Source organism: Enhydra lutris, unplaced genomic scaffold, assembly GCF_002288905.1.
Source record: "Enhydra lutris kenyoni isolate GAN:26980312 unplaced genomic scaffold, ASM228890v2 scaffoldscaffold2, whole genome shotgun sequence".
NCBI classification, from domain to species: Eukaryota; Metazoa; Chordata; class Mammalia; order Carnivora; family Mustelidae; genus Enhydra; species Enhydra lutris.
The window spans coordinates 20,469,451-20,494,486 of NW_019154086.1; the positions used below are offsets into that span (position 1 = coordinate 20,469,451).

Below are 25,036 nucleotides of genomic sequence, written 5' to 3' on the forward strand. Positions count from 1 at the left end.
ACACTGGACCATTGCCAATAACTAACAATGAAATAAAGGGCAACATGTCTTTCCCACTCTTTTTGTCCCTACAACATATCCCACTACCATGTACAGTCAGAGCACTGTCTTAAGTTACCAAATGATCTTTTTTTTTTTACTTTGTGTTTATGTAACCAACTTGTTTTTATTAGTTGCTCTTTGTACATTCAATTATAGGATTTGCTTTGTTTTCATTTTATGTAATTGAATATGCAAAATATTTACATGGTTTAAAGTCAAAACTATATATAAAAGAATACCCAGGAAAGTCCCATTTCCTTCCTTATCCCCCTCCAACCATACCCACCACCCACTTACCCTTTGTTTCTGGTTTATAGTTCCTAAGCATCTTCTGCAAAAATGATTTGTGGAGGTGTTTCCTCTGGAAAAATTACTAGATGTGAAACTGCTAGATCAACGGATAAATGCTTATAAGCTTCTGTTAAGTACGACCAAATTCTCCTCCATAGTGACTGCAGACTTCCTTTTTTACCATTATCACAATAACTAGTCTTCATTTGTTACCATACCACATTGTTACAATACTATGAAATATATTCCCTATACTGTACTTTCCATTTCCATGAGGGACTGACTTTATAATTAGAAGTTTGTGCTCTGAATTTGCTTTGCCAATTTTGCCCATTGCACCACCCATCTCCCATCCAGCAACAGCCAGTTTGTTCTCTGTATTTTTGGTTTGATAGTTGTGTTTTCAAGAGTCCTCATGTAAGCGAAATCATGTGGTATTTTTGTCTGACGTATTTCACTTAGCATGATCCCCTTTAGCTCCATCCATGCTGTCAAAAATGGCAGGTTTTCATTCTTAATGGCTAAGTTATGTTTGGACTTCTCTTTATTTTTTGTGTATCTATTATAGGTTTTTGATTTGTGGTTAGCATTGCGTTCATATATAACATTTAAAAAAATTTTTTTTATTTGACAGAGAAAGAAACAGCAAGAGAGGGAACACAAGCAGGGGGAGTGGGAGAGGGAGAAGCAGGGGGAGTGGGAGAGGGAGAAGCAGGCTTCCTGCTGAGCAGGGAGCCCGATATGGGGTTCAATTCCAGGACCCTGGGATCATGAACTGAGCCGAAGGGAGACGCTTAGCAACTGAGCCACCCAGGTGCCCCTAACATTCTGTGTATAGCAGTCTATATTAAATTATATTAAATTAATGGTCACTTAAATTTGAACACATTCTAAAAGCACTAAACTTCTATACTCTCCTCCACATGTTATGTACGTCATATTTTATTTACATCTTTTTATATTGTGTATCCTTTGACTAATTTTTTTAGATACAATTGTTTTTAACCTCCCCTGGCTTTATTAGTGGTGAATCTACTACCTTTATTATATGTTGGTTTTAACCTGTGAAATTTTTTCCTTTCATAATTTTCTTCCACTTATGGCCCTTTCTTCCTACTTAAAGAATGAGGCTTAACATTTCTTTTAAGGATGGTTTACTGGTGATGAACTCCTTTAACTTTTGATTGTCTGGGAAACTCTACCCTTCAATTCTGAATGACAATCTTGGTGAAGAGTATCCATGGTTGTAATGTTTTCCTTTCAGCACTTTGAGTATATCATCCACTCCCTTCTACCCTACAGAGTTTCTGCTGAAAACTGAGCTGACATTCTTATGGGGTTTCCCTATGTATAACTATTCTCTCTTCTGTTTTAAAAGTGATCTTTAATTTTTGCCATTTTTATTATCATGTGTTTTGGTGTGGCCCTTCTTGGGTTCATCTTATTTGGGAATTTCTGTGCTTCTTGAACCTAGATGTCTTTTTCCTTTCCCAGATTAGAGAGATATTTCAGCTAATATTTATTCAGATATGTCTTTTGGTCCCTTTGCTCTCTTCTCTTTCTGGGATCCCTATAACGTGAATGTTATTATACATGCTGATGTCACAGAGTTCCCTTGACCTATTCTTGTATTTTATTTTCCTCTTTTCTTTTGGCTGTTCACCTTCGTTGTTTTCCATTACCCTTCTTCCAGATTGCTGATCAATTTTCTATACCCTCTAATCTGCTGTTGACTCCTTTTAAAGTAGTCTTCATTTCAGTTATTGTATTTTTAAAAAGATTTTATTCATTTATTTGACAGAGATCACAAGTAGGCAGAGAGGCAGGCAGGGGTGGGGGGAAGCAGGCTCCCTGCTGAGCAGAGAGCCTGATGCAGGGCTCAATCCCAGGACCCTGAGATCATGACCTGAGCCAAAGGCAGAGGCTTAACCCACTGAGCCACCCAGGCACCCCATCAGTTATTGTTATTTTTCAGCTCTAACTGGTTTTTTATTTTTTCTATCTCTTTGTTGAAGTTCTCACTGAGTTCATTCATCCATTCTTCTCCCAAGTCCAGTGAGTATCTTTATGACCATTACTTTGAACTCTGTGTCAGGCATATTGCTTACCTCCATTTCATTCAGCTCTTTTTCTATGATTTTTCATCTGTTCTTTCATTTGGGACATATTCTGCTTTCTTCATTTTGTCTAACTCTCTGTATTTGTTTCTATGTATTAGGTAGGTCAGCTGTCTCCTAGTTTTGAAAGTAGTGGCCTTGTATAAAAAGGTCCTATGGTTCCCAATGGCATAATCCCCACTGGTCAACCATACCAGTTCTCCAGCGGTATCCCCTTTGTGGGTTGCATCAAACCTCCCATATTGGTTGTGCCACAATCACTGTGGGCATGCTGGTGGATGGGGCTGGACTTTAGCCCAGCTGGCTAAAATGACCTGCTTCACCTAGTGTGGGTGCCCTAAGCAGAGTTTACTGCTCATGCTGTTGAGAGGCCCAGCTGCAGCTGTGGTGGGCTCACTGGTGAGTGGGGCTGGGACTCAACCTAAGCATCTGCGATTAACCTCTGCCATGGTGGTAGGCACACTGAAGGGCAGAGCTTTCTCCCCGAGGAGCTACCTAAGAGGCTTGGATTATTTTCTCTGTCTCCCTAGGGCACAAATCACTTTGGTGTGGTGCCTGCAGAAGCAGGTAGGTTGTGTGGGATGGGTCTGCAGGGGAACTCTGGACCAGAGCACACAGTGCTAGCAAGGTAGATGCAGAGTGTTAGAACTGGCTCCTGCAAGTGTCTGGGTATCTAGGCAAAGGCAGGGTAAGAAAAATGGCACCCACCAACACTTTTGCTCCAGGAGAAATCTCCTACAGATTCCTGTCCCTGCAGCACATGTTATAAGATTAGTTGATAAACCTCCTTCATGTATACCACAGGTGCTTTTCAAACTGCAACTTCTGGGCTGTGTTTCTGGGAAAGTCATTTATTTTTTAAAACATTTTTATTTATTTATTTGTCAGAGAGAAAGAGCGAGCGTGCACAAGCAAAGGGAGTGGCAGGCAGAGGGAGAAGCAGGTTCCCTGCTGAGCCAAGGAGCCCAGATACAGGATTCAATCCCAGGACCCTAGGATCAATACCTGAGCTGAAGGCAGACACTTAACCGAATGAGCCACCCAGGCGCCCACTGGGTCCTGGCTCTATAAGGGCAAAGATTGGGTTTCCTGTCACCCATTGGTTCTCCCAGAGTTAATCCGGGGCTGATTTTCAAAGCCAGCTATTGAAGGGTCTTGTTTTCCTAGGGTGGGTCCCCAGGCCCAGGTGCCCGGGATACCCAGTGTGGGGTCTGATCCCCTCACTCTTCCATGCTTGTGATGTCCCTCCTGTTTGTAGTGAGTCACAGCAGGGAGTTTGGTTCCAGACTGCATTTCCACCCACCCAACCCTTTTTGATGTGGCCTTCCCTCTGCAACTAGCAGATTTGTTCTGCCAATCCTCAGGTTTTCAGAGTTAGTTGCACAGATATAATTGTTGCCTCAGTGTGTCTGTGGGACATATGAGCTCAGGATCCTCTTACTTTGCCATCTTTCCCCTCACTATCTTACTTTCTTAAATGACAGTTTAACTAATATTGAATTCTAAGTTGAAATATTAGTCTCTTGTGTTCTAAATTCTATTGTTGATGAGAAATCTGTCAGTTTAGCTGTTGTTTCTCAGAGACATGGCAGAAACTGTTAGCAGCTCTCAAAATTAATGTTCCCTTCATTTTCTGAAGCCCAGAGCTAACCTGTATTTCCAGCGAGGGAAACTCCTTTGCAGTTAGGTATGGACACATAGCTGATTTCTAGCCAAAGGGATGTAAGCAGATGTGACATTACCTACTTCCGGGCTGAGCTCACCCCCCCTTCCTGTGGGCAACCAGAGCAACTCCAAAGAACACATGGTGAAGGCAGTAGAGCCAGGTCCCTGAGTGTGCAGAGCCACCCAATAATCTGAAATTACCCATCCGCCACCCCCGACAGGACTGTGACATGAAAGAAATAAAGTTGTACTAAATTTGAGCCATTATATTTCTGATCTATTTGTACAGGACTTTAGCCCATTCTACTTAATACAATATACTTCTACTTGGTTCTTTTTCATATCTTTCCCCTCTTGCTGCCTATGTCCCTCCTTCTCTTACAAAATTTTTATTCACTGTAAGCCTTCACTGTATCTTTTGCCTGCTGTCAGCCTCATGTAAATATTCCGAACCAGAGCACTGATTTATGAAATGTGGTATTCTGCAAGTACTTGTATTACAGTTATTGATGGCTCAACTACCTCGTGATTCAGCATGGCCCAGGGGCTTTTTCTGCCAAGAACAAGCACAAAGCCAATCATTCAGCAATTTGAACTTCTTACCTATAAAATTAATTAGCTTTCATTTGACTTTGTCCAATTTGTAAGTACCCAGTTTATCTAAGTTATTTTGACTTGTTGGCATATAAATACATATACACAGTACATCACTAGTCATGGATTAAAACTGATTAAATAAAACTGGGTTCCAGCCTGACCTCTGAAAGGCTAACTGATAAAAGCTATCCATACCAGCACCATATCCTTTACAATGTCTCTGTATGATCTTCCAACCATCTAATCGTGGTATCATCTGAGCTAAACTATGTTTCCCAAGGTTGTCGATTATTACATTTCTTATAATTAAATCAACAGTATGAGAAAATCAAGATCTATGTGCCCTGCTTCCTCCAGATCCCTCCAATTGCTCTTGAACAAATCAGGTTATACTGATATGATTCAGTTTTCCCTACAGCTACCATTAACTTTAACCCAATGCTCTATGTTTGCTTAAATATAGTAAATTAATATTCTGATGATGTACATTTTAACATATCCCTCCCTTACAAAGTGACTGTGACTTTTCGTTTACTCAAAATTCCACACATATATTTGCCTCTTCATCATTTGGTGGGAACAGATAATTAATGTAAGTACAATGCTCAGAATTAGGGAAAAAGGAGTTCTATACCTCATAGTAGTTGTTTGCTTTTTGCTACCAAATTTTAAGATATCACTAAATAGGAATATACCTAAAGAAATTAACAAATACGGGAAAGCTATCCATAACAGCAACAGTTAAAGGATCATAAGAATGGGTGTTGTTTGAGAGAAGGATTTGCTTGTGAACTATTGTTTGCACCACCACCAAAAATGTCCAAATACAGACGGGATGACTGCTTAGCCAACATGCTCACGTCTTGTTGTCAAAGCACATCTTAACTAGAGACCGCTTCTTAGTTCTCATGATTATCATCACCTTTGGTCTTGCTCTTAAGCAAAGGAAGAGTGACCATACCATGACCAGGAAGTACCAATCAGAAATATACGCTCAGTATTCCTGAGACTTTACCCAGAAGTCCCAAGCTACAGAACACAGCTCTTGGGATGACTTAGCAGTCACAGAGATGTGAGACTGCTCAGGTCCAGTTACTTATGGCTCTAAAACCAAGGCTCTGTTTGTCATTGCTGAGAAAGTGAAGCAAGCCAGTCATCTCTGCATCACACAGTGTGGGGTAACCTAGCCAATCAACCACAAGGGCACCAAAGTCCCGCACCAGCTTACTTCACCACCATAAACACTTGCCTCATTTGTCTCTATTCCCTCAGGTTTCAAAAAAGATAATATACACATCTCCTCAGAGTGATTTTTTTTTCTTTAAAAGCATACACTAATGGTGGAAGTTTCAGAGATTAAAACAAGTTTTTTGGGGCGGGCAGATCCCTTAAGTCAAATAATTCTACCTAAATATATATGGTGCTTTTTAGTTTATATTTTACGGAGATTGTGTGATTCAAAGTGTCTAAATCATGCTCCTGAACCTACATTCCACGAACGATACCAAGATGTTCAAGTGTTAAAACTGAGTAATAGTTTTTTCCCTAATAATTTTTCCTTAATTTGAGGAGAAAGTGCGCTATGAAAAAGAGAATATTAACAGATAAAGGAAAACATATGATCATCTTGAGATGCAGAAAAAGCTTCTGACAAAATTCAACACCAATTCATCATTTAAAAAACAAACAAAAAAAACAAACCTCTCAGCAAAATAAGAATTGTGGGAAATTCCCTCAACTTGAGAAAGGACATCTATCATCATATTTAATTGTGAAAGACTGACCACTTTCCCCTTAAAACTGGGAACAAGGCAAGGATATCTGCTCTGATCACTTCTATCCAACATTTTTTGTCCTAGCCAGTTCAGTAAGGCAAGGGGGGAAAAAAGGGCACAGAGATTAGAATGGGAAAGTAAAACTATTTATAGGTGATGTGTATATACAGTTAACACTAAAACTACGGGTTTAAACTGTGCGGGCCCATTTACATGTGGATTTTTTTTCAATAAATATATGGGAAAACTTTTTAGAGATCTGTGACAAGTTGAAAAACCTCAGACACAAACTGTGTAACTTAGAAATATCGAAAAAATTAAGAAAAAGGTATGCCAAGAGTGCATAAAATAGATGTAGATACATTATACTATTCTGTTTTAACATTTACTACCATAAAATACACACAAATTTATTACAAAAAGTTAAACTTAATCAAAACTTACACACACACTTACAGGCCATACATGGCACCATTTGCAATCAAGAGAAATGTAAACAAGCGTGGAGATGCAGTGTGAAATCGTAGCGGCATGAAACTAACTAGTACATACTGTACTACTGTAATAATCTCATAGCCACCTCCTGTTTGCGGTGGCTCAAGCGTTGCGACTATCCCCTTAAAATGCCATGTGATGCCAACTTAATCATCTCCACATGAGCCACTTGCCTCTCCAGTAAAAGGCTTTTCGGAGTAAAAAGTGGTTTCTCACAATTATTCTGTATTCTTCATCATGTTTAGTGTGATACCGCAAACCCTGAATAACATGACAGAACCCATATGAACCCTAGAACCCCATGAGTTCAACACCAAGGCATTAAAGTGGCCTACTTGCCTCCAAACACAATGTCCCCTTCTCAGCCTTTGGATCACGGTACTCTATGGAAAGGAATGTCAATGCTATGGAAGAGAATGCTGGTGGAGAGAACGTCATCAAAGTCTGGAAGGATTACACCACTGAAAATGCCATCAAACCTGAAACAAACTCCTGCTTGAGAAAACTGTGTCCAGGTGTTGTGCATGACTTCACGGGATTTAAAACAGAGCCAATCAATGGAAGAAACAGTGGATATGGCAGAAAAAAAAAAAAAAAAGGTAGGGGTAAAGGGTTTCAAGATATGGATTTTGAAGAAATTCAAAAGCTAACAGACACCACACTAGAGGTATTGACAGAAAATGACAGAAAATTGACAGAAAATGACCTGGGCTAAGATGATGAGGAAGAAGATGTAGAGCAAGGAGTCCCAGAAAACAAACTGTATCTGCCAAGCTGGCAGATTAGACAGTCTGGCAGACAATAAGGGTTCTGCTTATTCAAGATTGCTATTTACTTTTACGATATGAACTCTTCTGTAATACTAACACTGAAGCTAAAGCAAATGGTGGAAGGAGGACTGGTACCATATGGAAACATTTTAGAGACGTGAAAAAGCAAAAACATCAGACAGAAATTACAATGCATTTCCATAAAGTTACACCAAGTGTGCCAGCCTCTCCTGACTCCCCTTCCACCTCTCCACTTCTGCCACCCTCAGCCCTCAATGTGAAGACAAGGAAGAGGCAGACCTTTACAATGGTCCACTTCCACTAAATGAGCAGTAAGTAATCATCATGCTGCAGAGTTAATAAGCCTACCTGTTGTGTGTGTGTATGAACATCTTTGTATGAAAATCTAATTAATTGTACGGCAAAAACTGTAGGACACATTTTTATGCCATCACCAATATCATCACCTAAGTATTCATCATATAAAACATAGTGCATAAACTTGTATAGAAGTGGAGAGCCTCTCCTACACAGCATAAGCTGAATGATATTTAATGTAAAATTAATTATATGTTGTTTTCATATGTTTTATACCTTTGTTTTTAAAGAATAACACTACCATACAATATGTCCCTCTCTCTCCTAATTGGAGATATTGTGTATCAGCCCATCACCAAAGGTAAGCGGTTTTAAAAAATGTAATGTTTCCAATATTGCATTACAAATTGACTGTAATACTGTATGCCATAAAATTTTTTTTTTAGATTTATTTATTTGACAGACAGAGATCACAAGTAGGCAGAGAAGCAGGCAGAGAGAGAGAGGAAGGAAAGCAGGCTCGCCGCTGAGCAGAGAGCCTGATGCGGGGCTCGATCCCAGTGGGATCATGACCTGAGCCGAAGGCAGAGGCTTTAACCCACTGAACCACCCAGGCGCCCCTGCCATAAAATTTTTTAAGATTTTATTTATCTGAAAGAGAGAAAATGTGAGGTGGCAGGGGTAGGGGGTAGGGAACAGAGTAGGAGGGAGAGGGAGAGGGAAAGTATCTCAAGCAGACTGCGTGGTGAGGGCACAGCTGGGCACGGGGCTTGATCTCACAACTCTGAGATCTGACCTGAGCTGAAACCAAGAGTTTGCCACTTAACTGATGAGCCACCCAGACCCCTGCCATAAAAATATTATAATGATTCATTAATTAACATATAGGCTAAGCTAGAAAAGGCAATTATATTGTTGTTTCTTTGTTACCAACGCATGAATCATCAGACCTGTAAATAAACATGAATTTCTTTTTCACATTATTTTTCATTTTCAACGTCTAGTGTTAGCAATATATATAATAGCTACAGTGTTTTTACCATATAAAACAATACTGGTGTAGGTACTGACAGAGAAATGATTCATCTTGTAAGCAAACAACATCAACTTTGGTATCAGTAAATACAGTACAGGGCACCTGGGTGTCTCCGTCAGTTAAGCATCTGCCTTTGGCACAGGTCATGATCCCAGGGTCCTGGGATCAAGTCTCACATCGGGCTCCTTGTGCAGTGAGGAGTCTGCTTCTCCCTCTGACCCTGCCCTGTCTCATGCTCTCTCTCTTTCAAATAAATAAATAAAATCTTTAAAAAAAAATAACAACAGTACAGTGCTATAAATGTTTTTCCTGTCATGATTTTAACATTTTTTCTGTAGTTGACTTTATTGTAAGAATACAGTATATAATACATATACAAAATACGTGTTAATCAACTGTTTATATTATTGGTAAGGGTTCTGGTCAAAAGTAGGCTACTATTAGTTAAGTTTTAGGGAATCAAAAGTTTTATGTGGATTTTCGACTATGGAGGGGGTAGTTCAGCACTTCTAACCCTTGCACTGTTCAAGGTCGACTGTATAGAGAAAGTGCTAAGGCAACAACCAAAAACTTACTGGAATTAATAAATTAACTTTATTTAAGGTTACAGATCAATTTTTTAAAAGTTATATATATATATATATATATATACACACATGTACATATATATATAAACAAATTTTAAAATGTAAAAAATACCTTCTGCAATAGACTAAAAATCATCAAATATATAGAAACAAAACTCTTAAAATATGTACAAAACATCAATGCTAAAAATTGTAAAATATTGCTGAGAGAAACTGAAGACCTAAATAAATGACAAATATACCTTCTCCATGAATAAAAAGATTAATACTAAGATAGCAATGCTTCCCAGATTGACAGATTCAATATAGTCCTGATCAAAATCCAACTACTTTTTTTTGTAGAAAAATCAACCAACCTGATTCTAAAATGTATAAGAAAATACAAAGGACTGGAATAGTCCAAAATTTTGAAAAAGGACAAAGTTGGAAGATTTACAATACCTGATTTCCAGACCTATTAACTGCAGAACCAAAGACAGCTTTGTGGTACTGACTTAAGAACAAAGAGAACAGATTATAAGATTCACAAGAAAATACGAAAGGTCCATTTGACTTACAAGAAAATACCAATGTTATTCAATGGAGGAAAGGAAAGTCTTTTCAACAAATGATGCTAGACCAACTGGATAAGTGTGGGGGGGCGGGGAAGGACCTCAATCCCACCTCATACTATACACACAAGTATTAATTCAGGATGGATCACAAGTTTATTTATTTATTTATAAAGATTTTATTTATGTATTTAACAGACAGAGATCCCAAGTAGGTGGAGAGGCAGGCAGAGAGAGGAGGAAGCAGGCTCCCTGCTGAGCAGAAAGCCCGATGTGGGGCTCCATCCCAGAACCCTGGGATCATGACCTGAGCCGAAGGGAGAGGCTTTAACCCAGTGAGCCACCCAGGCGCCCCAGGATGGATCACAAGTTTAAACATAAAAGCTAAGACTAAACCCTCTAGAAGCAAAACAAAGGGGCATATCCTTGCAATCTTAGGTAGGAAAGTATTATTAGGCAAAATGCAAAATTACCAACCATAAAAAAAAAATTGACAAAGAAGAATCAATAAAATTAAAATCTTCTGCTCATAAGAAAATGAAAAGGCAAGAAACACCCTGGAGGAAATATTCACAATGTATGTATCTAACAAAGGACTTGTGCCCAGACTACCAGACTACAAACACATACATATACATGTAGATAGCCTACAAATCAAGAATAAAAAGACAAACACTCAAAACAAAAATGGGCAAAGTACTTGAAAAGACACTTCAAAAGGAAAATGTACAAATGATCAACAGCAAATGAAAAGGTGCTCAACATCATTAGTCATTAGGAAAAAGCCACTTAGAACCACAATGACATACAATTTCATACCCATCAGAATGGCTAAAATTAAAATGACCAGTACCATGTATTAGAAAAGATGCAGTAGTGTGAAGTGGTATAATCCCTTGGAAATCAGGTTGGCACTTAAACATACACCCATCCTATGATTCAGTGCTTCTACTCTCAGGTATTTACTCAGGAGAAACTAAAATAATATCCACCCAAAAACTGGTGTGACAACACCATATGCTGGTGAGGATGTGAAGCAACAGGAACTCTCACTGCTAGTGGGAATGCAAAATGGTACAGCGACTTTGGAAGACAGTTTGGCAGCTTTTTTCTTTCTTTTTTTTTTTTTAAAGACTCTGTTTTTAAGTAATCTTTACACCCACTGTGGGGCTCAAACTCATAACCCAGAGAGTCACACGCTCCACCAACTGAGCCACCCAGGTGTCCCTTAAATGTATTCTTATCATACAATTGTCCTCCTTCGTATTTACCCACAGGGGCTGAAAACTTATGTCCACACAAAAGATTGCTCACAAGTGTTTACAACAGCTTTATTTGTAATTGCCAAAATTTGGAAGAAACCAAGATGTCCTTGGATAAACTGTTATTATTCAGTGCTTTAAAAAGAAAAATGCTATCAAGCCACAAAAAGACATGGAGGAAACTTAAATGCATATTACTAAGTGAAAGAAGTCAATTTAAAAAGGCTACACACTTTATGATTCCAAGCGTATGACATTCCGGAAAAGGCAAAACTAGAGAGACAGTAAAAAGATCAGTGGTTGCCAGGATATAGAGGGGTGGGGAGGGAAGAACAGGCGGAGCACAGAGATTTTAAGCAGCACTCTGTATGATATTATAATTGTGAATACATGTCTTTATGGATTTGTCCAAACTCACAGAATCTGTCAATGTAGGTTCAACAACTGCAACAAAAGTAGCACTCTGATGTAACCGGGGAGGCTGTGCCTGTGTGGAGGTAGGGCATAGATGGGGAATCTCTTTGGGAAATTGTACCTTCTGCTCAAGTTTGCTGTGAATCTAAAATTGCTCTAAAAGATAAAGTCTACAAGACAAACCATAAGTGACTCTTAATCTCACAAAACAAACTGAGGGTTGATGGGGGGAGAGGGGTTGGGGGGGGGGGGGGATTATGGACATTGGGGAGGGTATGTGCTATGGTGAGTGCTGTGAAGTGTGTAAACCTGGCGATTCACAGACCTGTACCCCTGGGGATAAAAATATATTATATGTTTATAAAAAATAAAATTAAAAAATATATATAAACTAGTGGAAAAAAAAAACTACTGAAGATTACTATTAAAAAAAAGGCACCATTAAGAAAACAAAAAGCTAAGTCACAGATTCAGAAAATATTTGCAAATCACATCAAATAAAAGACTTTCTTAAAGAATTTCTTAAAACATGAATATTTTTATTAAACATTTAATTTTTTTAAAAGATTTTATTTATTTGAGAGAGAGAAAGCATAAGCAGAGGGAGTGGCAGGCAGAGGGAAAGGGAGAAGCACACTCCCTGCTGAATTTATTAAACATTTTAAAGAATATTTTTAAAATTTTGAAACTAAGATAACAGTGACAACCCAGTTTTAAAAATAAGCAGATTTTAAAAAAGATTTATTTATTTATTTATTTAGATAGAGAGCACAAACAGGTAGAGAGGGAGGGCAGGCCCGCAGAGCAGGGAGCCTGATGTGGGGCTCAACCCCAGGACCCTGGGACCATGACCTTAGCCGAAGGCAGACGCTTAACCAACTTAGCCACCCAGGCACCCTGAAAATGGGCAGAAGATTTAACTAAACATTTTGCTAAAGATATGAGCACACGGAAAGGTACTCAACATCATTAGTCATTAGGGAAGTGCAAATTAAAACTGAAGTAAGATATCACCACACATCCACTTGACCCGTCATAATCGAAACAACTAACAATACTGAGCATTGGCAAGAATGTAGGGAAATCAAAGCCCTCGTGTATTGTTGGTCAGACTCTAACACTGTACAGCCTCTTCTGCAAAAAGTGTGGCAGTTTCTTAAAAACTTAAATATAAACATACCATATGATCCAGTAATCACACGCCTAAGAATTTACCTAAGAAAAATAAAAACACAGGTCCACACAAACACCTGTTCAAGATTTATAATGGCCCCAAATTGGAAACAAAATGTCCATCAACTGGTAAGAGGATGAACAAAATATGATACACATCCATAAAACTAAATACTATTCAACAATTCAAAGGGACAAGCTACTGATGTACGTGGTAAAGTGGATGAACCTCAGAACTATTAAACCAAGTGGAAGAAGCCAGACACAAAAAAACTGCAGATTTAAGGATTCCATTTATAGGAGATATCCAGGAAAGGCAGAAGATAGAGAGTAGATTAATGGCTGTCTTGGCTGTAAGCTGGCATGAGCAAACTTCGGGATGATGGAAATGTTTTGAAATTAGAATGCGGTGATAGTTGTAAAAGTCTATAAAAAATAAAAGAACTGTACCGTACCCATATGATAGATGGATTTTAGGGCATGTAAATTATACCTCAGCAAAACTGTTGTTGTTTTTTAACTTGTACAAGAATGTTTGTAACAGCTTTATTCATCAAAATGGCCCCAAACTGGAAACAACCCAAATGGTCTTCCAAGGAGAACAGATAAATTGTGATAGACTAAAAATGGAGTATTAGTTATTAATAAAAACCAAATTACTGAAACACACATGAAAGAGTCTCTAAAACATGTTGACAAAAAGCCAGTTTTGTTCTATTTATACTGTATTCCATTTATAAAATGTATATTATATGTCATTTATATGAATTTCAGGAAAAGGCAAAGCTCATTTATGGTGCTAGAATTCAGAACAGCAATTGCCTTTGGGGTAAGGAGACTGACTGCAAAGGGGCATGAGAGAACTTTCTGGAGCATGAAAATGTTCTGTATCTTTTTTTTTTTTTTAAAGATTTATTTATTTATTTGAGTGAAAGAGAGAGTGACAGCAAGTAGGGGTGGGTGGGAGGAGTAGAAGGAGAGAGAGAGAGAGAATCCTCAAGCAGACTTCCCCCTGAGCACAGAGCCCTGATGCCTGGCTTGATCCCAGAACCCAAGATCATGACCTGAGCTAAAGTCAAGAGTTGGATGTTTAACTGAATGAGCCACCCAGGTGCCCCAAAAATGTTCTGTACCTTGATAGGGATGTTGTATATCTGTGTGCATACACTGATCAAAATGTAACATTTACAGATCTGTGCATTTTACTATATGCACCTTGATGAATTTTTAAATGATTAAGAATGCCCTCCAGGGACGCCTGGGTGGCTCAGTTGGTTAAGCCGCTGCCTTCGGCTCAGGTCATGATCCCAGGGTCCTGGGATCAAGTCCCGCATCGGGCTTCTTGCTCGGCAGGGAGCCTGCTTCTCTCGCGGCCTCTGCCTGACACTCTGCCTGCTTGTGTGCTCTCTCTCTCTAACTCTCTCTCTCTCTCTGACAAATAAATAAAATCTTTAAAAAAAAATTAAAAAAAAAATAGAAATGCACTTCTAAACCCCACAAAAACCTTACTACTAGACCAACTCTGAATCATTCATAACTTATTTCCAGAAGGAATGGTATGTGTCTATTTGGAAATTGTAACATGCCAAACAGTTAATAAAAATGAGTGGCTAATGATTTAATACTTATTTTTAAATGTTTTAATTATATCATATGATATATACATATATATTTAACTTATTTGTGTTATGGAACAGAATCAAACTCATTTACCCTTTGTATATTCATTCACTCATTTCCTCCAAAAATATTTAGGGAGGGCTAAAAATATTTTCCGGTCATCCAACTTCAAATTGCAACTCAATCACAAAAACAATATTGACACTTCACTTTTTCTTCACATCAGAATCAGAGTGTGCCTTTCAGAACTATGTCTGCTTAACGTGAGTTTCCTCATCTGGTCATGGGAAGAAGTGGTGTCAGACAACCTGTCTCAGACTTCTGAAGCAAAACCACGTTTGGTGCCAACCAAGTCCAGCAGATTCAGGACTAGTAAATGAGGTGGTCATTTCAGGCTTCCAATAACTACACGTCCACACACATACACACACGCAGCTGCTCCCCTCCACCCTGAAGCCACTCACTGGACAGTGGCATCTTTTATAACTCAGGACTCAGGCTAGGAGGAAGGCACCGCTGCCACCCCAGGAAGCCACCACCCTTCCGCCCCCAACCCCCGCTTAGAGGTACAGCTTAGAGTCTGCTCTCAACCAGGCCTGCAGATGTGATGATGAATGAGGCACGACCTCTGCTCCCCAGAGAGTCTGTCAACATCACACATGGGCCAGTGCACAGGAGCGTACAGTGTCAGGGTACCTCCTACACTCCTCTCGTACCTTCTCAAGACCATTTATAATGTTTGTGGCTTTTGAACCAGTATCTCCACTCCAGGAATTTATCATAAGGAAATAATCAGAGCTGAAGAAAGTACCACATGAGCAGCCTACTTGGGCAAACTTGTAATTGCCTACAGAACACCATCCTGCCCAAAAGAATCAAAACAACTTAAATGCCTGACAACAGGGAAGTAGTCAAATGAATCACGATGGTCACACTACCTGCAGCCATGAAAGATAAGCTTTGTGGGAAAGCATAGCGGAAAATGCTGATGAGATAATGTTAAATGACAGAAGCAAGCTAAAAGCTGTATATATCAGGGCTCCGGGGGAGGGGGGTGGCCCAGAGTGGAATTCCCCCTGCTTCCCAAAGATTCTGCTGATCCCGGAATCAGTGTTACTGAGGGGAGTGAGCTCTTGTCCTCAGATAGTCTTACGGTAGGGGAGATGGGAGGCTGAAAACCAGTGGTACAGAGAGGACTACCCCAATACTGGGTGAACAGGAAAAATGTACGTATATACACAGATCGGGGATAATCAATGCCAGGCCCTCTATGTTTGGTAAGATTGTGGCCTTGTAAATCAAGACTTCTCAAATCTGTGTGGGTCTTGTTAAAAAATGGATTGTGGGGGTGACTGGGTGGCTCAGTTGATTGAGCATCTGTCTTCGGCTCCAGCAGTGATCCTGGGGGCCTGGGATGGAGCCCAGAGTCCAGGTGGCTCCCTGCTCAGCAGGGAGTCTGCTTCTCCCTCTCCCTCCCTCCACCCCTACCTCCCTGACTCGTGCTCTCAAATAAATAAAAAACCTTTTAAAAAATGGATTCCAATTCAATTGGCATGGGCCTAAGATTCTGCATTTCTAACAAGCTTCCAGGTAATGTCCAGCCTGCTGGTCCATGGGAGACACACACACACAGAAGAGCATGGCTAGAGATGGACACATCCTGCAGGACAGCCAAGCTGAACTAACTGACTTTCTGGTTGGTCACAGCATGGGCGCATTTACTTTTTATGCCTCCCCTATGCCGAAAATGTATTGCTTTTGTAATCAGAAAGAAAACTTTTTACTATTCAAAACCTGGGACCTGGTAATTATTCTCACAGGCGTCCATCCCCAATAATGGGAAACGGAATCAAAAGGTAAAAATCAAAAGGTAAAATCAAAAGGTAAAAATGTGGTCTTTACTCACAACACTTCTAATACCAGATGTGAGGTTTTACATACCAAGCTGTTCTGACACTGCCCAGAGTTAGTGCACAGCCCCAAGGGTGGGGGTTAGTCCCCCCAAGAAGGCCGCTTCCCATTCCAGACACCAGCCACAAGTCCAGGTTGTCACTTATGCTTCTACCAAGCTCAAAACTGGGGGTTTCCACAACGCCTCCCTCGGGTTAATGATTTAACAGCTCACAGAACTCAGGGCTACACTTGATTATTCCTGGTGTATTATAAAGGCTACAATTCAGAAACAGCCGAATGCAAGAGATGCACAGAGCAAAGTGGGAGGAGAGCAGCTTCCACACCTGCTCTGGGCACATCACCCCCAACCCAGCACCTTGAGGTGCTCACCAACCCGAAGCTCTCCGAATCCCAACACCTAGGCATGATTGATAAAGTAATTGGCTGTTAGTGATTAAGGGAACCTACAGCCCCTGGGCAGAGAGGGGCGCTTGAAAGCTCCACCCCTCTATCCACAGGGTTGGCTCCTCTGGCAACCAGACCCCCCCACCCCAAGAATCCTCTCATTCGCATAAATGCCTTTATAATGGAAAGGAGCTTATTCTGAATAACAAAAGACACTCCTCTCGTCCAGAGCTCGGTACCAGAACTGGGATGAAGACCGAATGTATTTATTTCTTATAATATTGCAGAATCAAAGGTTTATGTATGGGCAAGTTAGAATGATACACAGTATCAAAAAATAAGCACTCATCTAGTTCTCTAATATTAAGAGAATAGCTCAAAAAAGGTTGAAATAGCATGTAATTACTACACACTGTATTTGTAATGACATGAAAAAAAGCAATGGTAAATTTTAATCACAGTATGAGAACTTTGTTAAAATGTTAACATAAAATGAATTAAATGTTTACAACATGTTAAAATCATTATTTTTTTAAAAAAAACAAAACACAACAAAACTGGCAAGAAACAGGACAAAATGTTCATGTCTTTGGGTCCTTGAATAGTGGGGGTAATAGAAGATTTTTTTTCCTTTCACCTTTCAAGAATAAAATAAGATGGAAAGGAAGGAGCTTGCGAGTGATTAGGATAAAGGGATCCAAGGGTACCCATGGAAAGTGAAGGAGGCAAGCGCATACAAGGGCAGGTGACAGAAAGCAGGCTTGGGGGCTTATTAGCTGGGGGGTGGGGTGCAAGTGTGGCGCTGTGAGAGAACTCGCTGGAACACCTGGCTGGGAGTGGAGGGAGAGAAATGGGAGGAGAAGGACACCGGGTTTAGTCAGGCAGGCTGGACGGCTGAAGCTACAAATCTGGATATGGGCTGGGAGGAGGAAGGGGTCCAACAGCCCACTCCCTTTCTCCCTGACCCCAGCTGGCACTCCCACGGAGAGGTCTGGGCAGAAGCTGTCAACAGGGGAGCCACTGTCTCTGATGGCTGGAGGGGGCTGGCTGTGCCACTCTGCCTCCTTGGCACAATGGATGACTTCTGATTCCTAGGAACACCCCAACTATCATTCTCTCCCTTTCCCTCCCCAGGATGTCATGCCTCCTTAGAATTCCTTGAGGGCGTAAGGAATACACACTCACCTTGACCTCCTCTAATAAAGCCCTGCTGCGTTCCCATTTCTGGCCTCATTCCCAGCCTGATCCTCACTTTGCTTTGGTACCTCTCCTGCCAGGCAACGAAAGGCAACAGAAACGAAGACAAATAAATCTGCACCACTGCCTGATGATCAAACTAGACAGCTCCCTTTAAAACTGCAAAATACTATGGAAGTATTAGTTAACAGCATCTTCATTCCTTCTCCAAGCTAAAGGATAAACCTGCCAGTGGACCTGCTCTATGATTTCACCGCTCAAGAGAGGCAAATTGGGCACACGGCTTCACTGTACCTGTATCAGGATTTCACAAAATTTTTGTAAGCCTCTCTGGACACTCCTGTGAGACACACTGATCCCCAGCTTACAGAGGGCGAGGCACTGGTAGCACAGCACCCTCCATCTGCCCCAAGCCGCCACAGAAGGTGGCAGAGCTGGGGCTGGGACTCCTGTGTCCATCCCCCTAGTCCACGCTGACATCAGCCTGTTCTTCCACCACAGGATGAAGTCTGCACCCACATGGAACGCCAGGAGATTCCATCTCTTTTCCAGAGTCAGCGCAGGTTTTAATCCCCCAACAACAGAGCCAAAGCTCAGGGTCGACTGCCATGGGCCCAGGCCTTACTCTTCATCAATTCCAAAGCTGCTGCTGCACCAGACACGCTGTGAGCATTTGTCATGGAGAACATTTCTCTAAGGCCACAAGTCTGCTCAGATGGGCAGCCCTTGGCTCACTCTGAAAACAGAAGGGTCAGAGCTGGGAACCATCTCTCCCCCGTAGCCTGCCTTCTAAAGCCATGGGGGAAAATCCTGCAAATAAAGGCAAAAGTGAAGGAGGCAGGGCTCTACCAACAACAGTAAGAGTTAACCCCCAGTGAATCCTTATATTGTAAGGTTTGATGTGCCATGGAATCCACACAGCCCTACAAGATGGGGATTATTATTACCGCCGTTTCACACAGGAGAAAACCGAGGCTCAGAATGGTTTAAAAAAAAAATAGGTCAAGGACACACAGCTAAGTAACAGAAGAACCAGAAATAAATCCAGCCATCTGGCAACAGTCCACATGCAGGATTGCTCTGCCTCACCTCTGTTAGGTCTAGCCAATACCAAGCAGCCCGCTTTCCCTTGCCATCTGTCTGTGTGACCGGGTCTTAGTAATCTCCTCTCTTGTGGGAGCACTTGTGGGAGCATGCACCCACAAACTTGAATCCGAGTTCTCCTGAAAGGGTGCAATCAACTGGGTATTCCAGCATATACCAAACACCTCAGTCCCTAAACTTGTGTCTTTCAGCTAAACAAGGCATTCTACTTACAGCCCTCATTTGTTCTTTTCTATCACCTAAGGTATTATATACCTACACCAACAGTTCTAGTGACAAAGACCACAAAACATCACTTGACATTTCCTTGAAACCACTCCACAAGGTTCCATTTGTGGTGTTATTTTCTTTTCTTTCTTATCTTCCTTTTCAACCCCCTCAACCCCCAAGATCTATGAACACTTGGACTTCAGGGGAAAGAAACACAGATCAAAACAGAAGCTTCAATTGTAATGAAACTGCGGATACAGACAGAGGTGAGAATACCTGTTTCATGACCCTTAAATGAAAGTTTCAAGAGGAGGAAATTGGGCCATCCTTCATCTCATTATCACAGAAATCTCTCAGGCTGGGCCGTGAGCCTCTCAGTTCCTCATACCTGTAGAGCACTCAGACAGGGCGGTGTCTAAGCAGCATGTAGGAGGAGACCTGTCCCAAGCTGGAGATGGGTGGCCAGGGAACGGAGGGTGGGGAGTACCCTTGCAAGTCCTCGGAACCCTCAGAGCAGCTCAAGAGAGCCATCGCACAAGCTCGAGGATTCGTGTGGATCCCAGTTGACAGGCTGCTTAAAGGAAGGAGGGCTTCTTGGTGCCCCATCCCCACGGAACACCCTGGGGACCCCCAAGGTTTACAAGACCCATACTCTCACTCACAGTTAGTGGTTTGGATATTGGGGGCATTCCTTTTCTCCACTATGGCTTGCCCATACATGCAACACTCCATCTGTGTTGTAGAGCAAGGGTAGGAAACTAAAGTTCTATGTGATAAGCCCAGCAGGCAGGGTGCGAGGAAATGACATACCTTGTATTCCTGTGACATGCAAACACTGCAGAGAAAACAAGACTCTTCACTCCCTCAAGTGAGTATGTGCTTTCCCATTTTTCTTGGAACAAGAGCCTCTCGACCTATTTCTGTTATCCCCTTTTGGACAGACAAATCCACAGAAAGACTGCTCGCTATGGGAGAATCACGGCATGCTGGGGCCCCGCCTCAAGATGGCGGGCATCTCAGGGAGCAGAGGAGACCAGGGGAACCGGGGCATGCTACTCTGCTCCAGGGAGGAGGCTGCTCTAGGCTTGCCTCTGCAAATCCCTGGGCACAGAACAGTTCAATTTCCCAATTTGCAACACCGGTTCAGTTTTAATTCTCTGCTGCCCTGGCCTGATAAAACAGCTGATGTATGAACATGGCCCAGGCTCCGAGTTCCTAACCAAGGCAGTTGAGAGTAGTCAAAAGACGGCTTGCCTAGAATGACCAACTCAGGTGTGCACTCAGCTGTCTGCGAAAGGCAGTGCGGACAGCACAGAGGCTGGAGAATCATGTAAACGTTATGATCTAACAGATGTGAGTTTGAATCCTGGCTCTACCCTTACTAGCTGCAAGGCCTCAAGTGAACCATTAACCAACCTCTCTTAGCTATAATTTCATCTGCAAAATGGGCCAATACCCAACTCTGAGACATGTGTGAGACTTCACAAAACGTGTGTGTGTGAAGACTACCATGAACCCTTCATAAATGCCACATTTCCTTCCCCCGTCTCTCTAACGAAACAACTTGGCCAAGTCTTAGCTTCTTTAAATTTCACTGACCTCATCTGCTGGAAAGGAGAATCATGCTCTGGCAGCTCTGTTCTATCCCCACAGGAAGGCATGAAGTGGTGCAGATGAAAGCAGGGTGCTTAAAAATTAGAGAAGTATGATTGACCTGATTGCCAACACCTTTTCCTTTCATTTCAAGGCCAACAAAGCACTAATTTGCTCCCCTAATGTGTTTCTACCCTTCCATAACGTGATGCAGGGAAAAGATGCAATCACAGGTGTGGTCATTCCTTACAATGGCTATTAGCAATCAACTCCTCAAGGCTGAATCCCCCCCACCCTCACACAGAAGCCAGGAAACATTGTTAGGTCACCGCCTGGTCACTTAAGAGCCCAGCAAGTTTGTTTTTCTCTCTCCATGCTCTTGTTTTAGGGAACTGAGGTAGAAAATAAAGTCACTTACCAGCTGCAGCTTTCTTTTACCCACACACACAAAAAACAGCCACAGGCCAAATGACTCCACTTAAGTATCATCAAGAATTCACTATGACATTTTCCAACTGTAAGGGGATTTTTGTCAGCTCTCCTTTTCCCACACCCTGTGAGAAAACTGGGACATGCTTTGGCATTTCCTGCACGGACTGACTGACAGCACCTTTGGCTTCAACTTTCAATGACCACAGTATCATCTACTTAATTTTTCTCTTAACAGCAACGAGGCATTAAAGTCAGTTCCGCTGAAGCTACTAAAAAATGTAGGTTTATCTTTCAGGAGTATGCCCCCCCCAAATTTTAACAGCCCCCTCACACAATCACCACATTTCCAAATCAAGCATGACAGAATGAGTAGGAATTGTATGATAAATCTAGAGGGGAAAGAATGAGCAAGCTGGAGGAATATATAGATATTACTGCCCAGGTCCCTCTCCTTCAAAGCAGTTTTTGGAAAGCAAAAAGAACAGAGCCCAATATTTTAGAAGTCAATTCTTTGCTAAATATTTATACATCATGATGTCTGAGGCTAACAAGGTGAAAAGGCCAATACAAACAGATAAGATCTCTTTATCAGGCAATAAGTATATCTCCACTCACCCTGTGATTTTTTTCACAACATATACCTTTTATTGATGTATACCATGCTTCCAGAAGCATACACAAATCTTTTTTTTTTTTTTTAAGATTTTACTTATTTATGAGAGAGAAAGCGCAGAGAGAGCATGGGGGTGGGGTAGGTATAGAGGGAGAAGCAGCTCCCCACTGAGCAAGGAGCCCAGGGAGATGGGGGGCTCCATCCCAGGGCTCTGAAATCATGACCTGAGCCAAAGGCAGAAGCTTAACCGACTGAGCCACCTAGGCACCCAGTATACACAAATATCAAGTGGGTAAGTCATGTGTTTATTACTCTGAGCTTTATTTGATGAGCATAACTTGGGAAAAAATTTGGGTAGTTCAGGAAAACTGCTAACACATTTTACACAACCTGTCTGTTGGCACAACTCAATCCCCAGCTTGCTAATACCCTTTGTATAAAAAGAGCTGACCCAGCATCCACCTGCATCAACTTGATCCCCTCAGCTCTGTCACACTCAGCAACACCCAATGCCTACAGAGGAAAAAAAAAAAAAAAAAGGAAAAAAAGAAAAAGGTAATAATAAAGCAGCACTGCAGCAGGGAGAAAAAGAAGACTTTTTAATGAGTCTAGAGAGGCAGACTTTACACCTGATTTACAAAGAGTGAGGGTCTGTGGAAGGCCTGCAATCTAGAAACATCAGCAGTGCTTTCCAAACCTACCTTCTGCACAACAAGTTCCACTGGTGGTGATGGTGTTACTTTTAAAGGAAAATGCCAAACATACCAAAGTAGAGACAACAGTGTGAGGAATTCCATACCGTACCCTTCATCCCAGCTAGTGACAATTCGCAGCCAATCTCCTTTGGAACTCCCCCCCACCCCTCACTTTTCCACTAGCAGTGCTTTGCAAAACTAAATTATTTGGAAGCAAATACTCCACCTGTATTTCAATTTCAGTATGTATTTCTAAAAGATAAGGTTTTTTAAAAAAAATCATAACACCATTACCAAAAATACCAAAAATAATCTTAATACTATCAACTAACCAGTAAAAAGTCCTTATCAGCTCAATTTTTTATGAACTTTTCCCCTTCAAATCAGGATCCACCCAACGTTCGCACACTGCATTACTGTGTCATGTCCCTTCAACAGTGTTTAAACCGCAGGTTCCCCTTGGCCGCGATTCTGAGAGCGGCCAGGCTGATCTCTACTGGCAATTCCCAATAATTCCATACCGCGGATACCACAAAAAGATTCCAGTCTTAGAGGTTCGTCAAAGAAATCAGGCACGTATATTAAGCAGTCCTTTTTTACAAATTAAATAAGTTAAAAAAAATAATCTGAAAGGCAAACGCGAAACGATTTGACCTGAGCAATTATTAGCAATTCTCAGAGCCACTCAATCACGTGCCCTTTGCAATTCTGATCCGTGCACACCCCCGCCTTACCCGAGTCATTTGCACAAGGTGGGGCGAAGCGAGCACGTCTCCTGCCAGCGGGACCTTCCTCCGCGGGTTGTGTCCTTGCGGTCGCCTCTGGAATTCCGGGGTTCGGCCCTGCCGCCACCTCCTGGGGCCACCTGCTCAGGTGAGAAAAAGGGAGCTTCAGCCAACCAGTTCCGGAGGGCAGTCCCAGGTTATTGAGGGAGACTTTTGAGCCAGCCAGGACAGAAGAACCAACCGGGACGCCACGGCGTCCGCGAACAAACAGCCCCGCAAAAACCTTGAGGCTTAATCCCAGTGCCCGGCACGCGGGGGCACAGTCCCCAACGACGAAGGGCGAGGAGAGGGGTCGCAGGGTCCGCCCCAATGAACACACGTGCGTCTGTGTCCGTGATTGATTACACCCACCTTTGGGTGCCAGAAGAATGAAACTTACAGACACCATTTCTGAAACGTCACCTATTTTATAATGTTTAAAAAGCTATCTCCACTGGAAACACAGGGTGCGAGTGTCTGGCCTGCCCAGGCCACCGGGTTCCATCCCCGCACCCCGGGGCCCTAGACCCACGACAGCCCGCCAGCGCTAAGGCTACGCGATAACCGCCCCCGCCCCCCAAGCCCAAGCGGTCAGGCTCGGGCGTCTGCAGCTTTCCGCCAAGGGGCCCCCGCCCCACTCCACGATCTCTTCAGTGGTAGAGAAACCCCAGCCTCTGAATCCCTGAGAGAAATTCGTCTCCCTCCCTGACGCGCACGGCGCCCGCCCGAGAAGCCGCAGGCAGCGCGGGTGCAGTCGACCGCCCGAAGCCCGAGGGCGCCAGCAGCGGCGGAACCGCCGGCCCTCGCACTCACCCGGCGCGGCTGGGCTCCGGGTCGCGCTCCGCGTCCCCGACGCTAGGCGCGGGACCAGACACCTGCTGCGCCCGGCCCCAGGTGACCGACGGGAGAGGGGCGGGAGCTCCGCGCGCTGGCTCGGCTCCGCCCCCAGCGCTCCCAGGAGGAGGAGCGGAGTAGCGAGCTTGGCCCCCGGGGACTCTGTTGGGACCCCGCCACCGCTAGGCCCGCTCCCACCAGGAAGTGCGGGCGTCTGAGCCGGGCAGCCTTTGAGCTCGCACGCCCCGTTGCGCCCCCGGCGGGAGGCTGGCGGGAGGGACGCCGCCTACTGGCGGGGGGAAGAAAGGCGATGGAGGATGGGGAGAGCGGTAGCTGCCTGCCGCTCAGGGAGACCTTTTCCGCGTACCCGGCCTTTGAGACCCCAGCCCCAACCCAAGGAACTCCTGTATCTGCAGGGTGGGCGGGGGCCATTGGCAGTTGTCTCCAGATGAAGGTACATACAGGGTAACAGACCTTGAAACATGCATGCCACTAGGCAACCGCCGGTAGGGCACTATGAATTCACTTTTTATATAAAAATCTGCAAATAGCACATTTGCAAATAATACAATTATATTACATT

The 25,036-nt window shown here is 42.7% G+C and overlaps 1 protein-coding gene across 2 annotated transcripts in view; it reads right to left on the minus strand.

Moving 5' to 3' along the window:
• The window catches only part of LOC111150477 (G protein-coupled receptor 160), a 49,138-nt gene extending 24,655 nt beyond the window's left edge, over positions 1–24,483 (minus strand). For both annotated transcript variants that reach the window (XR_002640806.1, XM_022507949.1), the window contains exons 1-2: positions 24,433–24,483; positions 23,590–23,720 (exon numbers count right to left, since the gene is read on the minus strand). The gene's annotated coding sequence lies outside the window, so the exon portion shown is untranslated. The remainder of the gene's footprint in view (positions 1–23,589; positions 23,721–24,432) is intronic.
• Positions 24,484–25,036: the final 553 nt, after the last annotated feature.